General features: G+C 40.2%; 1 protein-coding gene across 5 annotated transcripts in view; it reads left to right on the top strand.

Moving 5' to 3' along the window:
- Positions 1 to 11,496: 11,496 nt before the first annotated feature.
- The window catches only part of il1rapl1a (interleukin 1 receptor accessory protein-like 1a), a 174,620-nt gene continuing 165,581 nt past the window's right edge, over positions 11,497 to 20,535 (top strand). For 2 of the 5 annotated variants that reach the window (XM_040005297.1, XM_040005295.1), the window contains exon 1: positions 11,497 to 12,290. The gene's annotated coding sequence lies outside the window, so the exon portion shown is untranslated. The other 3 variants (XM_040005299.1, XM_040005298.1, XM_040005296.1) reach the window with 2 other exon arrangements.

Here is a 20,535-nt window from a genome sequence, read left to right as displayed (position 1 = left end):
CGTCTCAGTGTAACCACCGCATTCGTTGCTTTATGCACTGCCAGTAATGTCATCATACAGCCACTTCTATTTATGCTGCCCGGCCCGGGAGCTGTCGCCAGTCCCCTTCGAGGCCTTCCCCAAACCGCAGCGCCAGTTCACACTTCCTCATCCCTCATCGCCCATCGTTACCGAGGATGTGGTCCCAGCTAGTGAAACTGTAAAAAAAAAAAAGCTGACACACGCTCAACACGACATCCAGCTGATTTTAACAGATGTGAGCAGAGTGTAAATGAGTAATCTATAACTTGCTATGACAATAAGACAAGATTATCTCTAAACTGCATTCTTGCATTATCTTAGGAAGGCTCTAAATAAGTATCAGTATTGGTGTTGATATTATTGGTTGAGTGCTACTTCCTAGATACTATGTAACACCAACTGCCTAACTCAAAGTATACCATAGAAGTTGCACCAAGTAGGACCCAGAAAGTATGACAATAGAAATGTAGTAGCCAGTATCAATACCAGTAGAAATGCATGATTTTCAATAGTCAATTTAATACAAATAATATTCATAATCCCATATACTTAAACATACTCCTTGATTAAAAAGTCATTTGAACTCAGTGACCTGTGGTGGCAGAGTGGTGGTAGTGAAGCCTAGTAACATTACTACAAAGTATAATGTTAGTTACATTACATCAGTATAAAACATGGTTGCTCTTACAATGCGAATACCAGCTCTTAAAAAAAAACCTGTAATGTGTATTTCACAATAAAAATGCCTGACTATTCCTTATTGTGTGAGTTGTGAGTTGCGCTGCAGCTTTGCTTGTCATCATCTTCAGTGTGTTGTTTTTGCTGTGCCATGTGTAGTTTTGTGCCTGCGGGTGTCCGTCTTCTTGTTCAGCATGTAAGGATAGACTGCCTCAGTCATCCAATAGAAGCCTTGGTACCAAGGGTTAAAAGGATTTTAATAAAAAGAAAAAGTTCTGTCATGTTTTCTGAATTTTGGCATTGAAAGATATCTTAAGAATTGGTTCTGGTAACATTAACATCTGGGAATTTTTTTTTTTAAATGAAAATAAAATAAAAATAAATGATTTTATTAGAATAAGAAGAACAGCATTGTGAAGCCTGAGAGTCAAAGATGGATTTTAATTTGGGATTACTGGGATAAAATACCTAAAATTAAATCCCAAATTAGAAAAAAACAAGTGGTAAAGGTTTAAACTTCCCCTCGTAAGAATGTGTGTAATTATAAACTGGTGTCATACACACAACTTGGTAACCTATTGGAGTAGGTGGATTTAGTACTCATGAACTGCTTCACTTGCCTTTTTTGTTTTGTTTGTAGAAGTACAGCATAAATAGAAATGATACAAGTCTAAAATTATCAGGGAGGAAAAATGTGTTTGCTCTCTGCACGATTACCATATTACAGCTAAATAATTCACTGTCTTCATGTTCCTTCTTTCTGTGCGCAGGGGTCAGAGTGGATTAAACTGGTAATAATAGCAGTCTTATTTCAACAGGAGAGCAAGCCAAGTTAGAGCCCCTGGCCCTGAAATCTAAATTAAGAAGAAGTATGGTAGGAACTTCTACGGCTGCGTGCTTAAGTACGGAAAGATACACAGAAAGAAAAGGAGTGACTCTAGTTCTCCTGCCTACATCTCTGCCAGACAAATCAAGTGTGGATCTAGTCAGCCTCTACCTAATGCAGTAGGGCTTCTGATATGATGGAACTAAAAACAATGAATAAATCATCTCTACTGCACTTAATAGCACCCCTTTTATCTTTCAGACCATTCCGACACTTGCTTTTATTGCTGTTTAATGTGAGAAAGCAGTAGGAAGTGAGACCTGGCAGATCCAAAGTTACCAGAAGAATGTGTCTTTTGTCTCTCTTTATCTTATTTGGCCTAAATTGGGCTTGAAATGATAGGTAATTGAGCAAATGTGGAGTGAGACTTTGTTCTGACTGGGTCTCAGGGTTGTAGATTTCCTTGAGGAAATTTCAGCACCATTTACCAGACCCTTACTCTTATGATTGCTTTCTCTGGATGAAAACTTTTGAAAGACAGATTTAGACATTATATAATTTATAAAAGCACGCTTGGAGAAGTTGTGTCTCTCAAAAGACAGGTAAAAGGCAGTTAGAGGCAAGGAGACCATGTTCAACCCAGTATGCCCTACGTAATAGTCTGTAATTGTTTTGCATGCTGAGTGCTGACGTCCTGCGGGCGTCTCTTGGAATGAGATGGGTTATATTTCCATTTTCAGTTCTATATGGATGAGTCCAGGCCTGCACTACTAATAAGCAGATCCACCACACTTTAAGAACTTGCTTAATTACTGATTCTTGGCTGACCTTGCTGTCTGCACTTCACTTTAGAGCCTCAATTGTGGCTTGTCAATTTCTATGTTAATGAATACTAGAGGCGCAGGGAGGGACAGGGAGAGGACAATTGTTTTCAGAAAAACTTGATGTTCAGCAGAGGAGTTATGTGATTAAAATATTGTTAAGTAACCTTGTATTAAGAGAGTGAAAAATAAAAGACATTAGATTACAAATGCACTTAGCTGCTGTACTTAGTGTCACATAAGAAGTGCTACTTGTCAAACACCAGCTTTGAGAACATCACAAGTAAGTGGGGGCTTAAATCTTACATCTAAATAAGTCCTAAGATTTGGTTCTCATTTATATGTGGTGGCATCCTGTCACTACCCTCTTCAAAACCCCATTTGTAGAAGGAAGTGGTGCTTGTGTACCTTTGACTTGACTTTTTCTAGTTTTGTGATATCAGTCCACCAACCAGCTGGCAAAAAATAACTTGGGCAGTCATTTAAACTTTGACCCACAGATGAGTTCATGTGACAGAAATAGTTATTGCCCCCCCTGAGTTTGAATTCTGTAGATCACATATAAGGGTAGCATTGTGTTTGTAGTCCACCATGTGAGCTTCATAACTGAGCTAGCTTGTGTCTTTTGTTTGGAAATTCTCACCACCAGGTTCCTTGACAAAGTTCTGTTCAGGCCATGTGAGAATAAAGCAGGTAATTGTGCTGTGAATTCAAGTGGGCGAGTGGGTGTCATGTGCTATGCCTCCTGCTCTGTGGTAAAAGTGAGGAGAACGACTTTGCCCAGACTTGATTTTTCTAACACTGGGGTTCAGGAAAACTGCTAATGCAAACTGGCGACTGCAGTGACAGCTACACAGAGGCGTAACAGCAGAGGTGTAAGTGAAGCAGATGCTGATGCTGTATAAAATTACATGTCAAAAATGACAAAAATTACTAATAGCTGGATAAGATGAAACAAGGACAAAACACCGCTGTGCTCCAAATCACCGATGGGTGTGGGCAGGAGTGTTGCTTCATACCTGGTACAGCGTCACGGTATAATGGCAGTGAAACATAGCACTGAAATTGTTTAGGCTTTTAGGTTTTGAAAGTTTGATATGAATTCATCTACATTTTTGTGAGAAAAGGCATACTTACATATATTTACACACAGTGTAAGCATGTTTTTTTCCCTTTGGAAGCATCTTTGCACAAATTCACAGCGCGTGGTTATTAAATGTAAATCTCTCCACTCCTGCACATCTGAGACTTCCCACTCTCCCGCCCTCTATTCTTTTCTTTCCATCTCTTACTATCTTTCTATTTTGCTGAACCTCACCATGTATTCCTTTTTAGATGGAAAACAGTGATCCTGCTCCAGTCTTCTGATTAAAAGGAAAAACCTCGACTGGGAATCATCAGGAACGCTCCCATGACGGCTCCAGATGCAAGCTCTTGATTGGCTGCTTGATGTATAATTCAGATTAGATGGGAGATCTTAATGAGACTGACTAATGATGTTGACACGTGTCTCAGCGTGGAAGAGGGGAAAAAGTAATGCCTGCACACTCACAAATTTATTTAAACAGATAACATCAAATGTTCATCAAAGTCAGAGTATAAAGTCGCGTTTATGACATTCATGTACTGTCAAATTCTTCATGCTCTAGATACAAACGGGTCTGCACCAAGTCTGCAAAACATCTTGTATTTTAAGCTCCTTAGATATTAACTTCTAATAATTATGGACTTGTGTGTTTTTTTCAAGTTTTCCCATCACACATGTTTTGATGTTTGTCTTCACTGCAGCTGTTTTTCTATTGCTATGATTTTTCCCTTTTTTGTTTTGCTTTTTTAATTTCATACTTTATTTGTAGTATTTGCTTTCAGATGCTTATCATCTTAGGCATGGTCAATGGTTTACTCACACCTGTTACCGCACAGACTGCTTTTTGCGCCTGGGTTTAGATTATTTTCTTTTGACAACTGCAGCCTTGTTTCTCTAAATGTATTTGTGGATGTACAGCCATTTTCAAATAGCTATACACCCACGGTACCAGTGACATACATAGGACCACCCCAGACATTCCCAAATGCATATTACTAGTAGAAGTTCAGAGTACCACTCACTAAGTTCTCCTTCTCCTCCTTTTCTCAGTGTTTTCAAGGGATTCAGCTTTAAACTTTTTTAAGTTTTTGTGATAATTTAGTCAATGGTTTGTTGGCAAGTTCCAAAAGGAGAAAATGTAGTTCCAAGTTGAAATATTCAGCATTACTCAAAATGCAAAAAAACCCCAAAACAACCTAAACTATGAATAATAAACTAGCCTTTTGCAAAAAGTTATTTAACACAGCAGTGGAAAAAACTCAGAGTGATGCAATGACAAGGTCATGTCACAAAACAAGGAGTTTTCGCTGTTTTAGAGGAGAAATTGTCAGTGTGTGACTGATGTCAAAAGGAATGGCTTGAATTTTGGATCAGAAGGTGAAATGTCCTTCTTTTTTTGTATATATATTTTAAAAAACAAATGAAAGCATCAAATATGTAGGTTGATGTCCAAGACTTTCTGTGACTGAAATAAAACTCTCCACAATGCAACAATAGCTGTTAGATGATGAGTGGTTTTAGATCATGATGATCCAGCAGTGGGTGGTACATTCTTATAAAAGCCCAGACAGAGAAGTTATTCTGAATGCACCACTTGTACTCTTCAACTTTGTTTTAACCCCCTCCTCTCCTGCTCTGCATTTTAAAATGAAACCCAGCCTTTAACTTCTCTGGAAGTGCATCACTTGGTGAGGTTAATTAGCTGTTGATGCCTTTTCACACGCTATGATCAAACACGTATGCCGGACCGTCAAATTCAAAGGCAATGGCACTGTGATTCGGAAAGATGCCACTTTAATCAAAAAGGCTGTTCACAGCATTCAGCACATGAACTGGCCAAAACGATGACATAATCAAGGACAAGAAAAGGTGTCCAAAAGTTTTAGTACTATTAGATTTCTTGTACGTGTGAGCAATTGCTTTTCCCAAGGTTGCACATGAATCTGCTGGCAGCGTCAGTATCAGTTATAAAGAGGTTAAATCGCTTCTAACTGAAGGATTTGAAAAAGGAAATGGCATTTTGAAATGTAAACCTCTGAGGGACTGGTAACAATAAACCAACTCTCATTCTGATGTGTTGGTTTTAATTCAGTTGTGTGCTCTGGCTGTCAGTGGTTTTGTGCTGGCACAGATGTGCATACCAGATGAGCAGGGGAAATGGCATCATCTCTACAATTACAGGAAGGTCACGACCTGCTGTCACAGCAACCGTTTGGCATCCGTTTAGAAACTGCTTGGCACCCGCAACCTGCAGATTTCATAAACCTGCAATTAGGCAATGGGCATGTATCAGTCAGCACACTCTGTGAAACATCTGCTTGTCTGTGGGTGTGTGTTATTGCGTTTGTCAGAGTATGTGTGTTCGTCTGTCCATTTTCAGCATGTGTGCATATCACAGAAAGAATTAGAAATGATGGACGATGGACACAAGCTAACTAGAAAATTGTAAAAATCTCTCATTGAAGCCTTAGAAGTGGAAGGTGAAAGGACATCCAGTATAGTCTCTTGGAGATAAAGAAGCGTTATTTCTCTTTTATGACAGCAAATTCCTAAACAGTTGGAAAAAGAAATGGCTTCTTCCTGATGTCTTAGTCTTTTTGCATATTTGTCACACTGACATTTCAAATCATCCAGCAGACTTTAATATTAGATAAAGATAGTATGCATAAATACAAAATGCAGTTTTTAAATGAGTGACTGCATTTATTAAAGGAAAAAGTTATGTAAAGCTACTTGGCTGTGTGTGGGAAAGCAATTGCTCCCTAAACCTAATAACTGGTTGTGCCACCTTTGGCGGCAAGAACTGCAATCAAGTGCTTTTCACATCACCGTTGAGGAATTTTGGCCCGCTGTTCTTTAAAGAATTGTTTTAATTCAGACACACTGGAGTATGTTCAAGCATGAACAGCCTGTTTGAGTTCATGCCAAAGCACCTAAATCTGATTTAAGTCCAGATTTTGACTAGTCCACTAGTTTATTTTCTTTCTGGAGTCATGCAGAGGCAGATTTTCTGGTATGTTTTTTGACATAACATAAGTGTGGTTGAGCTTCAGAATTCATGATTTTATCAATAATGACAAGTCTTCCTGAAGTATCAAAGCAGCTCCAGACCATCATTCTACCTCCACCATGTTTGGCTGTTGGTATACCCTTTTTATGAAATGCTGTGTTTGTGTGACCTTAAATGATGCATGTGAGGCCTGCAGTTCTTTAGATGTTCTGGGTTCTTTTGGGAATAACCTGGATGAAACATCAAGGTGGAATAATTTTGTAGGCTGGCCCCTCCTTGGAAGGTTCACCACTGTTTCAGGTTTTGTGGATTATGGCTCTCACTGTAGTTCACGTGCCTGAGTTAAGGTCAGCGTTCATGATCCAATAAACCCTTGAAAATTGCTTTTCAGACTGATAGATGTCAATGACTTTGTTTCTCAGCTGTTCTTGAGTTTCTTTAGATCGAGGCATGATCTGCTGCTTTCTTAACAAAAGAAATGTTTAAAAAAATTGTTTCATGATCTGAAACATGTAAGTGACAAATATGCAAAAAAGCTCAAAATCAGGAAGGAAGCAAAGACTTTTCCACAGCACTGTAGGTGGTGAAATTAAAGTGTCTTTACTCTAAACATATGCTTTACACAAAATCCTTCTAAGAGTTGGCAGAAAATATCCAACAGCAACAAGAACAAGCCTAACTCAGAGAGGGAAGGCGGGGAAACAAGAAATGGCGGAAGGCACAGAAACAGGAGGGAGATGAGATGACGACAACTGATGGACAGCACACAGACCAGACAGTGACAGATATATAAACTAATGAGACAAATATTGCTCCCAGGAGATGATGAAAAGCAAAACAGAGCTAAAGAAAGTGTGAATATTAGACTGATACTGTGACATCACTCATTTGTTGGAGGCCAAGGTTACACCATGTTTGTGTGCTATCAAATCTATGACAGCGCTATGTGTAAGTGGACAGAAAAGAATTCAATATGGGGTTCATACACGCACTGCTACAAGCAAGATTCACTGGTGGATTTAAGCACTTTGAATCAAACCCACAGCAAGGGGAAAAAGGCTTCATCTTATTACGTTAAAACTTTGAGAAATGTTCAAGTAGAAACCAATGGAGAGAAGACAATTTGTCTGTGTGTGAACTCACATTTCAGTAGTACTGCTGTGTTTTAAAAGTCCATGGCTACATCTGTTCTTGTGTTTCCTGTGGCCCACTAGGACACACATTATTTTCTTCTTATTTTCAATTTGAACCAAAGAATTAATTGTTTCTTTATCTGGCTGCATTCATATGCATCGTCTATTTCTGTCCGCTCAGGAAAGTGGGACACGATGTTAATTCAAGATATCGCCTATTTAAAAGCAAAGTTGGTGATTATTTATTTTTTTAAATTAGTGAAAGAGTCCATACGGAGCCATTCCCATCCAGTCAAAGTAGCCTCCGTGCAGTGCCACTGAGCAGAGGGAGACTGGACAATACAGCAGCAAGAAAAAAAAAGAAGTGTGGGCGTAAGCTGTGATGGAGTCCTGTGATCTCTAAGCAGTTTCTATGGCATCACTTATGCACCGTTTATCTACCGAATATGGAGGAACTAGCCATGAGTGAGTGAGTGCGTGAGTGAGTGAGTGAATGAGTGAGCATATTTTTTATTTTTTTATGGAGAATGAAGAGGAGGGTTTATGTCATATCAGTCAGCCTCTATATTTTCTGCAGGCGGAATAATGGTCAGGTACCTACTCATACTCTGAAAGGAAAACTGCGGAGGCAGATACGTCTGTGACGAGTTTCCTGAGCCCTGGGCCAGTGCAGTTATACAAGACAGCCCTCTTCCTTCCCCTCGTTTACGGACACCACAGTTCCTTTTGGGATTTCACAATGAAAGGTGGACAAGACACAAACACGTGCAGTGTAATTGTTGTGTGCATAAAAATGCCCACGTGCTGCTTTAGCATTCCTTTTATTCTGTAACCTCAGCTTCAGTGTTGCTCCTGTTTTCTTGAGGGCAGTATACTATGAAGATTGCTGTGTAGTCCCTACAACTGAGATGATCACTTTTTAAACAGGGTTGCTATGTTAAGTGGTTGAGAAATATAAAAGACACACAAATGAAACACAAGTTTTTGTTTAGCAAACTGGACAGTATATCTTAGCTGGCATTTTAAATCTACAGAGCACTTGTACTCTTATAAGCTGCAATCGTGGATTACATCATATGATGCAACCATAATCAATACAGCAGTGAAAAAATGCTAAATGAAATGCATAACCGAATTTCACCAAAGAGTTGAGAGAATCCTTACAGGTGGGTGGATGGAGATGCAGTTTTATGACTTCCAACAGCTGTTACGGATCTGCACAAATGAATGTTTAAAGTGAGAAACTATGGTGATGGGTCTGACATGATGGATGATCGTGCTTTTTCTAAAACAATTACATCTGCCCATAGTAGATCCCATATCCCTGCTTCCCTAGCTGACACAAGTTGGTGAATGGTATATGGGATTTTGTTTGTGGGGCTTACAGCACTGTCGAAACTTGACCAAGAAGAGATGCTATAGAGAGTTTTTCAAGAAAAGGAGTTTTTTTTGTGAGCTGCTTAGAGGTTTATTTATTTCACATTTTCCTGTGATGGATAAATGATTAAGTTGTAGTAAGGCATGCACTGGAGCTCCACCATACACCATATATAAGACAGCTGTTTGGGCAATGTTATTACATTTAAATGTTGAATCTCTTATTAAGAAAAACAATTTAAGGTTTCAAATGTTTCAATAAAAATCAGTAAATATGCCTCCAGTAACATGGCCTTTGAGTCAGATGCCTAATATTGATATTGAAGCGGTGTATTTAAGGCACTGATTTAAAAATACAGGTCTGAATTTAGCTTATTACTCCGCCCCTTCCTTACTCCCCATGCTGCTGCAATCCTTGTCCATAGTCTTATTACTTCCCGCATTGATTACTGCAATTCCCTCTTATTTGGGCTCCCTAAAAGGTCCCTTCATAAACTCCAACTTCTTCAAAATTCCACAGCTCGGGTCATAACTCGTACTCCGTCAAGAGCTCATATTACGCCAGTTCTTCAGCAGCTTCACTGGTTGACCATAGAAGTCAGGATAAACTTTAAAATCTTACTTCTCACGTACAAGTGTATCCATAAATCTGCTCCTTCCTATTTGTGTGACCTGCTCCATATCACCACAGTTTCCCGCCCTCGCCGATCCTCATCTGCTATTCATCTTACTGTTCCGTTCGCACGTCTTACCACTATGGGGAACAGAGCCTTCAGTCGCTCTGCTCCTCGGCTCTGGAGCTCTCTTCCTCCAGCCATAAGAAATATAGACTCTCTTCCCACATTTAAGTCACAGCTCAAAACACATCTGTTCAAACTGGCTTATTCGCTTTAGTGCTGATTTTACCTGTTGTCAAGTTCTGCTTTGCAATTTTAACTTATTTTATGTATTTTATGACTATTGCTTTGTTTATTAATGTTGTTCTTTTGCAAGCTGACCTTGGGTTTTTGAAAGGCGCCTTCAAACAAAATGTATTATTATTATTATTACTCATGGTGATAGTTGGGCTACTCAATTTAGTATGTGTTGGTTTCATCCTGGCTTTGATCTGATCTGAACTCCCTGATTAATCATTTACCATTAAAACAGATACAGGGAAAAAATATACCACGACCATTTTTATCCAGCAAAAATGTCAAACCACCTTAAAATAGAAGGCATTCGCACAGAATGGTGCGAGGGAGACAGCGGGTAAAGTGTTAAATATTGCACACAGAGCAAACAATTCAACAACAATTCACCACTGAGTGTGCATTTGGCTGTGAGATTTCAGCTGAGCTGAGACTTTTTTTTCTTTTTCAGACCGCTATTACATGAATTAGTAGGATGTGTCTCATCACCACTGATGGCTCATGCTAACCCAAAATTGGAGATGAGTACAAGAACTGAATCATTCTCTATTGGATTTGTACACCCACACAGGTGTTTTCATGTATTCTGCTGGATTACATGCTGGTGTTAAATGTGGGCAGTCGTAGTGTGTGGCATAACTACAGTCCAGGTACCGATAAGATGCTGAAAAGGTGTAATTTGTCCTGACAAAATGGATGTAACAAAATAACAGATGAGTCAGAGAGTTGCCAATCAAGCAAAGTCTATATATCCAGACCTGAGAACAAGTTTAGTCCAACAAACTTAGAGAAATCTTATTATTTGCTGGCAGTTTCTTGGTAGCATGGTTGCCAAAGAATGAACTAACTTCTAAGTGACTTTCACAGTGAAGCTTACACGATTCTGATTAATGTGTGGTGTTTGCTTAGTGGACTAATCTTCAAGCTAAAGGTCATTACTCAATTAGAAACATTCCCTCTGTTGTTGTGTATATTGTTGTCTGGTTGTTCACCAGTGTGTCTTTGCTTAGAAGTGCATGACGCAATGACAACATTATTGCCTCATGTAGATTTCACAGGTTTCTGAAAACAAGTCCATCAGAAAAAACATGAATGTAAAAGCTGAAGATGTTACTTTACTGCAAAACCAACAAACTGTATTTCTTCAGCCTCCACCTACCTTTTGGTTTTTAACAGAAACCGGAGAGCTAATAAAGATATAGAAAATAGAGCTGCTACATAATCACTAACATAAAGAGGTCAATATTTTCTAATTTCAGTCAGACTTCAAACTGTTGTAAATAAGGATGTTATAAAAGAGGACAGCGGGTAGCCTAGAAGCTCCCTGATGTCTCTGAGATTGTGATGTCGGTGTTTCAAATTCGACAGGTGTCCGGATAACTCCTTTTAATCGCAGCCGCAAAACAAAGTAATAACAAGATTAAACAGTAGGCTGTTTATAATTCATATTTCCATTTGAACGGACAACATAATACTTTGAACTCGCACTTTATTTCAAGCTCCTCTCCAGCGTGAGGCTGAAGCATGCAGTTTTAAGTCCCTTCTCTCTTCCCTGTTGATCTCTCCTTTTCCGCACCTCCCACCCCCGTATTTCCCTTTCTTAACCCTGTCCACCTTTTCCTCTCTTCCAACAAGTGAAGAGCGGTTTTTTTTTCACGTCTTCTTTGGCGCTTTGAATTGAGTTATCGATGTCTGCTGGAATTTCTCTCCCGCGCCATCCCCTCGTCTATTTTGCCGTTCAGTTGCGATGATGGTGCCAGAGTGCAGGTGCAGCATGTGTTGGAGACAGCAGGGACGGTGTGTGGTGCACTAGGACCAGGGAGCGATTCCTCTCGTCGTGTGCATTGCAACTACAGAGGAGCTGTGGAGGAAACCCCCCCATCGGATCTGGCCATTATATCCATACATTTCTTTTCCACATCTCCACCGCGCCGCGGCTGAGTGGGGATCGCACCAATCAGCGAGCCTAGGATGGTCAAGCACCCAGGAGAGGATTAGCAGGCTAACCGAACACTATTTGCGTAAAAGTCAGCTGTCAGATATTTTTTTCGGAGGGGTTAGTCGTTTGACAGCTTAGCCCCAACTCGTTTTGATGTTATGTTTTATTTGCTGTAGTAAAATCGTATTTTTTTTCTTCTTCTTCTACCCATCATCCGTTTTATTTCAAGCGCGCAAAGTCACATCTGCGTAGGAGAGCACTTGGCGCACTTCTTCCCCAAAGGACAGAGACAAAAATCTCCATTCTTCTGTTTGGATTTAAACCGGACGATCGGCTGAATGGGTGACCTCGCCGAAACACAGACTATCACGAGCTTGCACACACTATATGGAAACCTGTTTTCTCCATTGACCTGGAGTTGTGATGTCCAAAGCCTTCCTCACTGACTGACAAACGGCGTCGTACCATTTTTGGAATCGAGTTGAAGGTAGGCCAATTTTCTTTTTTCTTTTTTTTGGCTTTTCGACATAACACGGTTTTTCTGACCATCTGATAAAGTTCGCAGACCTCATTTTAACCGACTCTTCTAATATTACAACCACAGATTGATCGCCCCTGGTCTGTGGTTCTGTCGGACAGTTGCAGTAGTTAATCTAGAAAAAATACACGGTGGAGAAAGGCTAATATACATCGGTTTTATAAAGCTCTGATTCAGTCAAAAGCTTTTAAGGGGAGAAGTTCAACACATGCTGTGGAAACGATGTAATTGACTTCGAATATAGATTACAAAGGGCTTCAAACATTCAGGAAGCCAAAAGATAAATAATTAAACTAAAGATATGCGTCGCAATGTGAGAGGCAACCTCAGTGCCTGCCTTTTTTGTTTAGTTTTTTCTTTTTTTGGGAATGAGTGATCCTGTTTTGTGTATTTGGCTCACGATATGTTTGCTCATGAGCTCAATCATGGAGATTCCGGAGAAACCCTCTGCAGTGCAGTCTCATACATCGGGCCGCCGGGCTCACTGGAGCTCACAAAGGAGAGGATTTAGATAAAGGTGTAAACGAAGCAGCAGCTTTTCCTGAAGGCAGTCTACCAGTAAGCCTTATTATATGCACAATCCTGTCTTTATACGGAGGGATATGGGCTGCTGGTTGTACCGAGGCAATGATTTAGCCACAAAAGAGAGCCTCAAAAAAACACAAAACTTATTATGCTCTCTCTCTCTCTCTCTCTCTCTCTCTCTCTCTCTCTCTCTCTCTCTCTCATGTGTGTCACGTGCACACCCACACACTCTCAGTGATAGTTTGAAATGACTGTGTATGTGTTAGAGAGAGTGCGTCACTGTACTTAGGCTGTAAAGCTTAAATTGGAGACATATTTGAATGCCAAAGCTCGCGCACATGCTGTCACTATTTTACTGCCCGAGCAAAGCTTATCCGCGTCATTACGCAAATGTAACCGTATTGAAATGACAGCTTAATCGGATTGGGTTCCTTGCCATTTTGACCTACTGTACGAGTTACCCATGAGGGACGAACAGCGCGGCCCATTGGGTGGAAACGTACAAATACCGACGCATGACGCAGGGACATGAGTGATAGATGATGATCCTATTTCTGGAAGTGCGCCTGGATGATAAATGTCTGAACAATTTAAGCGCTAGTGGAAACATCAAGAATCGCCTGTCTTATTTATTGTTTGCCATGCTCTGTGCGTGTGTGTGTGTGTTTTAAACCTCACTACAGGCAGATATGAGGAGAGACTGTGGGTGGTCAGTGGCTCTTGGACTCATCGCAACCGTGTTCTTCAAGTGAATACGCACACGCTGGTATTAAGCCCCCAAGTCTTTGTCTCGCTGTCAAACAACCAGTGCTGCCTGGTTCGTCGCCAGGCTGCAGTTTGAGGTGACACCAAGCCGGAGTCATATATCGTTAATCAGAGCAGAATTTTTTGACTTTTGAAGTTTTTCAGATAACCTTTATCTATTGATGCTGGCCGGGACGATATCATCCGTGGGACTGAGGTGAGCCTCATCTCCAATTCACGCTGTTAACGAAGAAAGTCGTGAAACTGAACCGTCTCCGCGTCACGCTGAATTTTCAGTGTAGTTTGTGTGAGCACGGGGCCTTGCTAATAAATTCGTAAAGTCACTTCTGTCTGATGTTTCACGGTGCAGCAGATAAAAATGGCAGGCCGTCGCTCTTGCCAGCAGCACCTCGTCATAGGAGAGATGACAGGAACTGTCCGTGGTGCTGAAACAGACAGCTCCTTTGTTCAACTCTGGGCAGAAATGTTCGGTTGCTGCTGTAGGCTAACTCTCCTCGGCTTGTGTCACATTTTGTGTGTTAAATACTTGGACAGCTAGTGAGTCACACACACATGTTGCATCTATCTATCTATCTATCTATCTATCTATCTATCTATCTATCTATCTATCTATCTATCTATCTATCTATCTATCTATCTATCTATCAATCATAGATTGGGACAGGATCACAGCCTTTGCTTTAAATGGCATCATCGTGTCTGCTGAGTGGTGTTAAAATCCATTAGCTGATCACCATAAAGTGGGGCTTCTCTTGGCCATGTGAACAATTGTTTTTCTTTCTTTTTTTTAAATGAAAATAACAGCTATTGACACCAGAAATAAGCCCAACACTAAAAGCAGGCACAAAGAGCAATTATGCCTCACTATGGTGCTGTAACTGTAAAATGTCAGTTTCAAAGAAATAATCTCTTCTCAGTCTTTTCATGTTTGCAACACATACACACACAAAATATGCTTTCAAATAAAACTTTTATTTTTAAGCCAGTTTTATCAGTTTTTCCAAAAATGAAGTACTTTCTTTATAATACAAATGATTGTGTTGTGGGGGAAAAACAGCATTTCTCCTGCTTTCTTTTCTTTTTGGATTCCACAGAGCTAAGCACACAAAGTCTCTTACGACACATTTGGTGCTAAAATGTGTTATAAACACAGTTGTGGCGCTGATATACAGCCCAAGTGGAAATCCGATTATCTCTGGTGGGGATGGGGGTGTTGTGACATCTAGTGTGCGCTGAATGATTGACTGTACTGTTTATCTGTGATTACTAATAATATTCACATCAGTGTATCAAAATGTCATTATGTGATAACAATCTTGATAACCCCTACCAAGTTCAAGAAAGACATGCTGATCAGTGCCCAGTGGGACCACAGCAAGCTAATTTGTTTGCGTGTTAATGGTCATCTGGTATGGAGGGAATCGCTAGTACAGACTTCCTGAAGTGGTCTTTCGTTGGTGATGAATGGCGTGTGTGTTTTCCCCTAACGCTGATTGAATTAGGCCACCCTGCAGTTCCATTGCTTTCCCTAGGAGCAAAGGCGATCCTGCAGTGAAGTTTATCAATAAGCGGGTGGATGGAGTGTAAGTGGTAGTGTTGCCGGGGGCAGACAGCCGGTCATGAGGAGGGGGAACACGCTTAGGGAGAGTCCCACTGATCACACGGCAGATTGGGAGCCCTTGGTGCTAGCGTCTGTCGGTCCCTGCCGTAGGGGAAGAATGAGCAGTGGAGCCACACAGAGCTGACCTAGAACCACACACTGGGCCAACTTCAGGTCAGCATCCTGGGTGAAGGCAGCTCAGTTGAGCTCTTTTTCTTTTTCTTTGTGGTTTTCTTTTTTTGGAAGCATTTTTCTGTGTTTCTTTATCACAAAATATTCGGTCAATTTACCACAGTTGTGATCAGGTGATGAACATGGTTGATTCAGAACAAAGCGTCTAGCGAGCGCAGCATTTTGATGGCTTTGTTTTGAAGACTGGTTGCTTTGATGTGGACCCCCATGAGGCCACTGGCAGCTGAGCTCCCACTGTGGCAGATTGATATTTGTAATTTAAGGGAAGCTGTCACACAGCATCCTCCAGATGGAGAGAGCCGCAGAGGCACGCAGTCGATTAAACACGGTTTGTTTAGGAATAATCATTTTGTTGTGGGAGCTGAGGATTCATTTGAGGCATATTGGCTCTAAGGTTCAAAATGCTCAATTATATCCTTACACACACACAAAATCACAGCATAATAACACATAGATGTAGAGTACAGAGTGGTGTCAGGGAAGCTTTTAGCTTTTAGCCTGTCTGTTATCTGATGAAATCGTTCAGATCGCCACATCACAGCAGAAAGGACAGGTCAGTGATTTGTGTCCCTGCTGCAGAAAAGGTTGAGTAAAGGTTGCGAGCCAATTCATTAATTCACTCACTGGAGTGTGCGCACATGCACATGCACGCATGTACTTGCATGCTGTTTTAGTTACTGGACTATTGGAATTGATATCTGGGGGAAGGGTCATGTTTTAAAGAGCCATCTTCTTCCTGTCACATTGATTGACAATAAAGGAACAATAAACATCTCAGAGAGAATACTGCTTGATTAACTAGCCTTCAAAGGAACCATACATGGACAATAAATCACGTTTTCATCTCACAAATTAGGACAATGGCATTTAGATGCCGCTTTGAAGACCTTCCAGCTTGAACTCATGACATTCCTGCTCATAGGTCTAACTGGTAATGTCAAATCCCAAGAGCAGTAATTTATATGTTTATGTGATATTATTATAAATGATCCACTGTTATTGTGTATGAAGTGTTTGAAAAAGGAGGGAGAAAATGAGGCTGGGGTTTGAAAATGCTATAAAACATAATGTGATACAATATCACAGATATTGACAGTATTTATGACACATTAGAATATACATTTTGCCTCTGATATATTTTCATTGTAAAATGCACTCCCAGATCAAATATCAGTAAGATGACAATAGTCAAGATGGCATTAATTCATTCATCATTCATATCGACTTGGGCGTGGTGAAGGATGACGAGGCCAAACTGATGCATGTAGATAATACAGCATGGTATTCAAGCATCTTTAGTTCTATGGCCGAACTGGGCAACTGCAGTGTTGTACTCAGTTTTTAAGAATGCCAAATGTTTTTCTATCAGCCAGTAATTTACGCCCTTTCTTGCAATTATACCATTTTTTTCCAGTTGCTTCAGTTTTTCCCACCATAACAAATGCTGAGCTGGTGCTGCCTCTTTACCCAGGACAATCTTATAAAAGCAAAAAAGGGTAAAGGTTATTTAAAAATGAATAGATTTGGTCCATGTTGCATTTTCAGTGCCAGTTCATGAAGATTTTCAGTAGGCATGTATCAAATTTGAGGTTAAAATTGTTAAAAACGCTTTTTATTTACTCCATTTACTTGTTTTGTTTAAGAGGACCGTGGCACATTTACCCTTCCTTATTATCATGGCAGTTTAAATATATGTGGTGCTTTTAGCTAGTACTAATACATAATGGTAGATAGACAAGAATGACGGTGCAGCAATTGAGGTATTTTACAAGAACAAAAGAAAAAAAAACCCAAATAATTTTGTTGATTTTGTTTTTTATAAATAGGAGATGAAGAAAAGTCCTTATCACATTTTTATACAGGTGAATAGTAAAAGTCCTTAGTCGACAGCAAAACAATGATTATGCAATCAGATTAGGAAGTTTAGCCACTCCAGCAGTCCTGAAAGTACGGTTGTGTAGACTGGGAAATATTGTTTGCTTTTATGCAAAAACTCATTTGAACTGTTACCTCCTAATTCTACTACCAGTATGTATTTGCAAGTGAAGATAATCAAATAAAAAACTGAAATTTCATTTAATTGTAGGGGAATTACACCCTTAATCATGGACCTCATTATAAAGTTATTGTGTGTTTTTGAAATTAGTATTCTTTTTTCTTTACTTTCTCTGAAAAAGCAAAATTTAACATTCACATCAGAGAACAGAAAGACAGTAATACAGCTCACTGCAGGATCCTTGACAGTGGATGCTTAAACATCTGTACTGATACCACCTCCCTGATAACCTCTCTAACATTATCGCTCTCACAGCACTTGGCACAGATCCCACTTCACTGATTCCCTCATCTTTCCTTCATGCTGTAACTTTGGTCTGTCTGCCTCAAGTTTCTTTCAGGAACACATTTTTAGAAAACTTAACTTCTTACTTTCACTGTACTTTGAAAGCTGTCAATGTAAACAAAGTTAGGCCTGTCAAGGTTGCTTTCAAGAGCTTGGCTCTTTAATTCAGTCACTCGGAAGCATAAGCTGCCAGCTCTTACAGTATTTAGATTAAAGTGGTGTCGATTTTGTACCTTCAAGTCACTTTGCTCACCAGATAAAAATGCCTTTATGTTTAGACATTTATTGAGAAGACTAATGGAAAATGGCCTGTACTTCTAAATCGACCAGAGAAGGAGATGAACACGGGGTAGAAAAAATGAGGAAGGCAGGTAGTTATTTAAGGAAACGGGGAAAAAATCTGCATTATCTGGAGGCTTGATGTGCAGAGAGCAGTCACTGAGGGGTGGCGATGTGGGGGTTTGGATATATAAAAGTTAAAGAGAGGTACACAGACTTGCTTTCAATTGCTAAAGAACCATACTCTTTAAGCTCGAAGGCTGGAATGCAAGTTTGAAAGCCGATTAAATATCTACATAAATCAGCCACAAAATTAAAACCACTGGCAGGTGAAGTGATCAGTGATCGTCTCATTACAATGTAGTGCTCTGGTGTTGCCCTTAGCACATGAGTAACACAAAAAAAGAGACCAAGTAGTTCATTTAGCTTACAAACTAAAATCCCGTAGAGCACCCACAAGATACACCTGAAAAAGCCTGATCCATGCAGGCCCCTCCCCGTAATCCACAGGGTCCAAAGGGTTGATCCAGTCCTGCCAATGTTCCAGTGCCAGACCCTACAGGACACCCAGAAAGGTCCAGTCTTCATGCCCTGATGGGTCAGCTGCGTTTTTGTGGCTCGAGACAGCCAGGCAGATGGTTTTAATTGTGCCTGAAGGTTGGATCTTTTCAGGAGGGTTTAACACCAAAAATGAATTATTTAAGACTATTTTCATAAGAAGATTTACAGGGGAGTTTATTTTAGCTCTTAACCCCCAAACATATTATGACTACATCAGTGCACATTTGTTGCCAGATAGAAGTTTAAAGAGTTTTATTATTTCATTTAAAAAGTCTTTATTGTGTTTTGGATTAGGGTTTTTTCTCTCTTTTGATGGGAGCTGGACCATAATGGAGCCAATCAGGATTTCTAACATTTTAATTAAAATGCAATAATTGGAGTGAGATTGTGTTCCAGGACGCTGTCAATCAAATCTGATCAGCTGAATGAAGGCAGATTATCAGAATGTTTAAACTATTATTTAAATGTTAGCTTTAGCTTCAGTTTTTACTTTTATAATCATATATTTGATGGAAATGTTAGGATTTAAGGAAGAAGTCTAAGGGATTTAAGAAAACTGTAAAACTAGTTGTTTCTTTAAAAAGAAGATGAAGAATTGAGGCTATGCAAATGTTTGAAGGATTTAGACTTTGTTATAGTCGTGCAAAACCTTTTAGGGAAGATGTTATAGTGCAACCATTCACCCTTTATTTTTTCTTAACACTCTCTTTGAGCAAAACCAAGGTTTGATTTTAAACCATGAGCACAATCTGGTTTCAGACTTAACCAGCTGTTTGAGTTTCCCTAAACCTAAAAATCTAAAAGCCAAAATAAGACTCGATAGAAGAGATTAGACAACATTCATATGGCTCACTTTGCAAAACGACAAATGATCTTTTTCATCATATGATCTAAAAGGACGTGTTGCCCTCTCAGTCTCCATCAATAAAAAAAGAAACTCGGTCTGGACATTGTTAATTATTTCCCTTATGATTATGTCTGTCACGAGAACATGCTTGAATAAATCCCATTCCTGACTTTAAACGTATTAGGTTTCTCTTTTACTGTTTGCACGCTGCCTTTGGCCCTGCCATAAAATACAGAGGGTCGACCACACCGGCTGTAATGGAATCAATCTCTCAGCTGTCACTTTGCATTGGTCCTGGGCAAATCTCACCAGTGTCCCATGGGTGAACATGTAAGATATGCAATGTGAACGCTTCCAACACGTGTGCTCATACAGGGCACATAAATGAAAGGAGTGCAGGGATGTAAAACAGAGAAATGCTCACACAGAGTGGCGCGCACAAGATTAATCCTGGCAAATTGACTTGTCTTGATGTCTGATGAAATTGTATTTAAAGGTGTAATTTAATCATTTTGCTTTTGTAGAATTTGTGCGGAAAGTGAATCACAGTTGTAGCGCTCCTTAGAGATGCGGATGTTGGAAGTCTCAGAGCTGGCAGGTACTTGTAAGAAAGTGGTTCGAATGTTCAAGATCAGATTTGCTCACAACAGTGTAATTGTAAGCTGCGATCTCTCGGTGGACTGGCCCACAAAAAATAGACAGTGGGGGGGGGGGGGGAAGGAGTGACTTTATGTCAATTTTCTGCTGCTTGGCTTGTCATCTTGCCTCTCAAATCCACTCTGATGGCCCTAGCTCTGAGCTATAAAGATGGGAAGACAAAAACAGACAAGGTCATGCAAGAATTGGCACGGGGGAGACAGAGAAAGACGCCGAGAGAGGAAAAGAGAAAAACTCGAGGTGTTTCTACTGTTTCCTAAAGCTGAAACACTCTGCCCTGTTGTTTTGTCAGCTGCAATGGTCTGTGTTATGGTGCAATGAGACCCCAGGGAGTGGGGACTGCCATAAATATTGCACTGTTCTGAGCAGCCGTCTCTGATGTGGGCTCACATTGTGCACCGGATGCTGGCCATTAGTGCTGTTGGTC

Source organism: Simochromis diagramma, unplaced genomic scaffold, assembly GCF_900408965.1.
Source record: "Simochromis diagramma unplaced genomic scaffold, fSimDia1.1 OVJJ01000501.1, whole genome shotgun sequence".
NCBI classification, from domain to species: Eukaryota; Metazoa; Chordata; class Actinopteri; order Cichliformes; family Cichlidae; genus Simochromis; species Simochromis diagramma.
The sequence above is the reverse complement of the archived record's forward strand: the minus strand, read 5'-3'. Positions and strand labels throughout refer to the sequence as shown.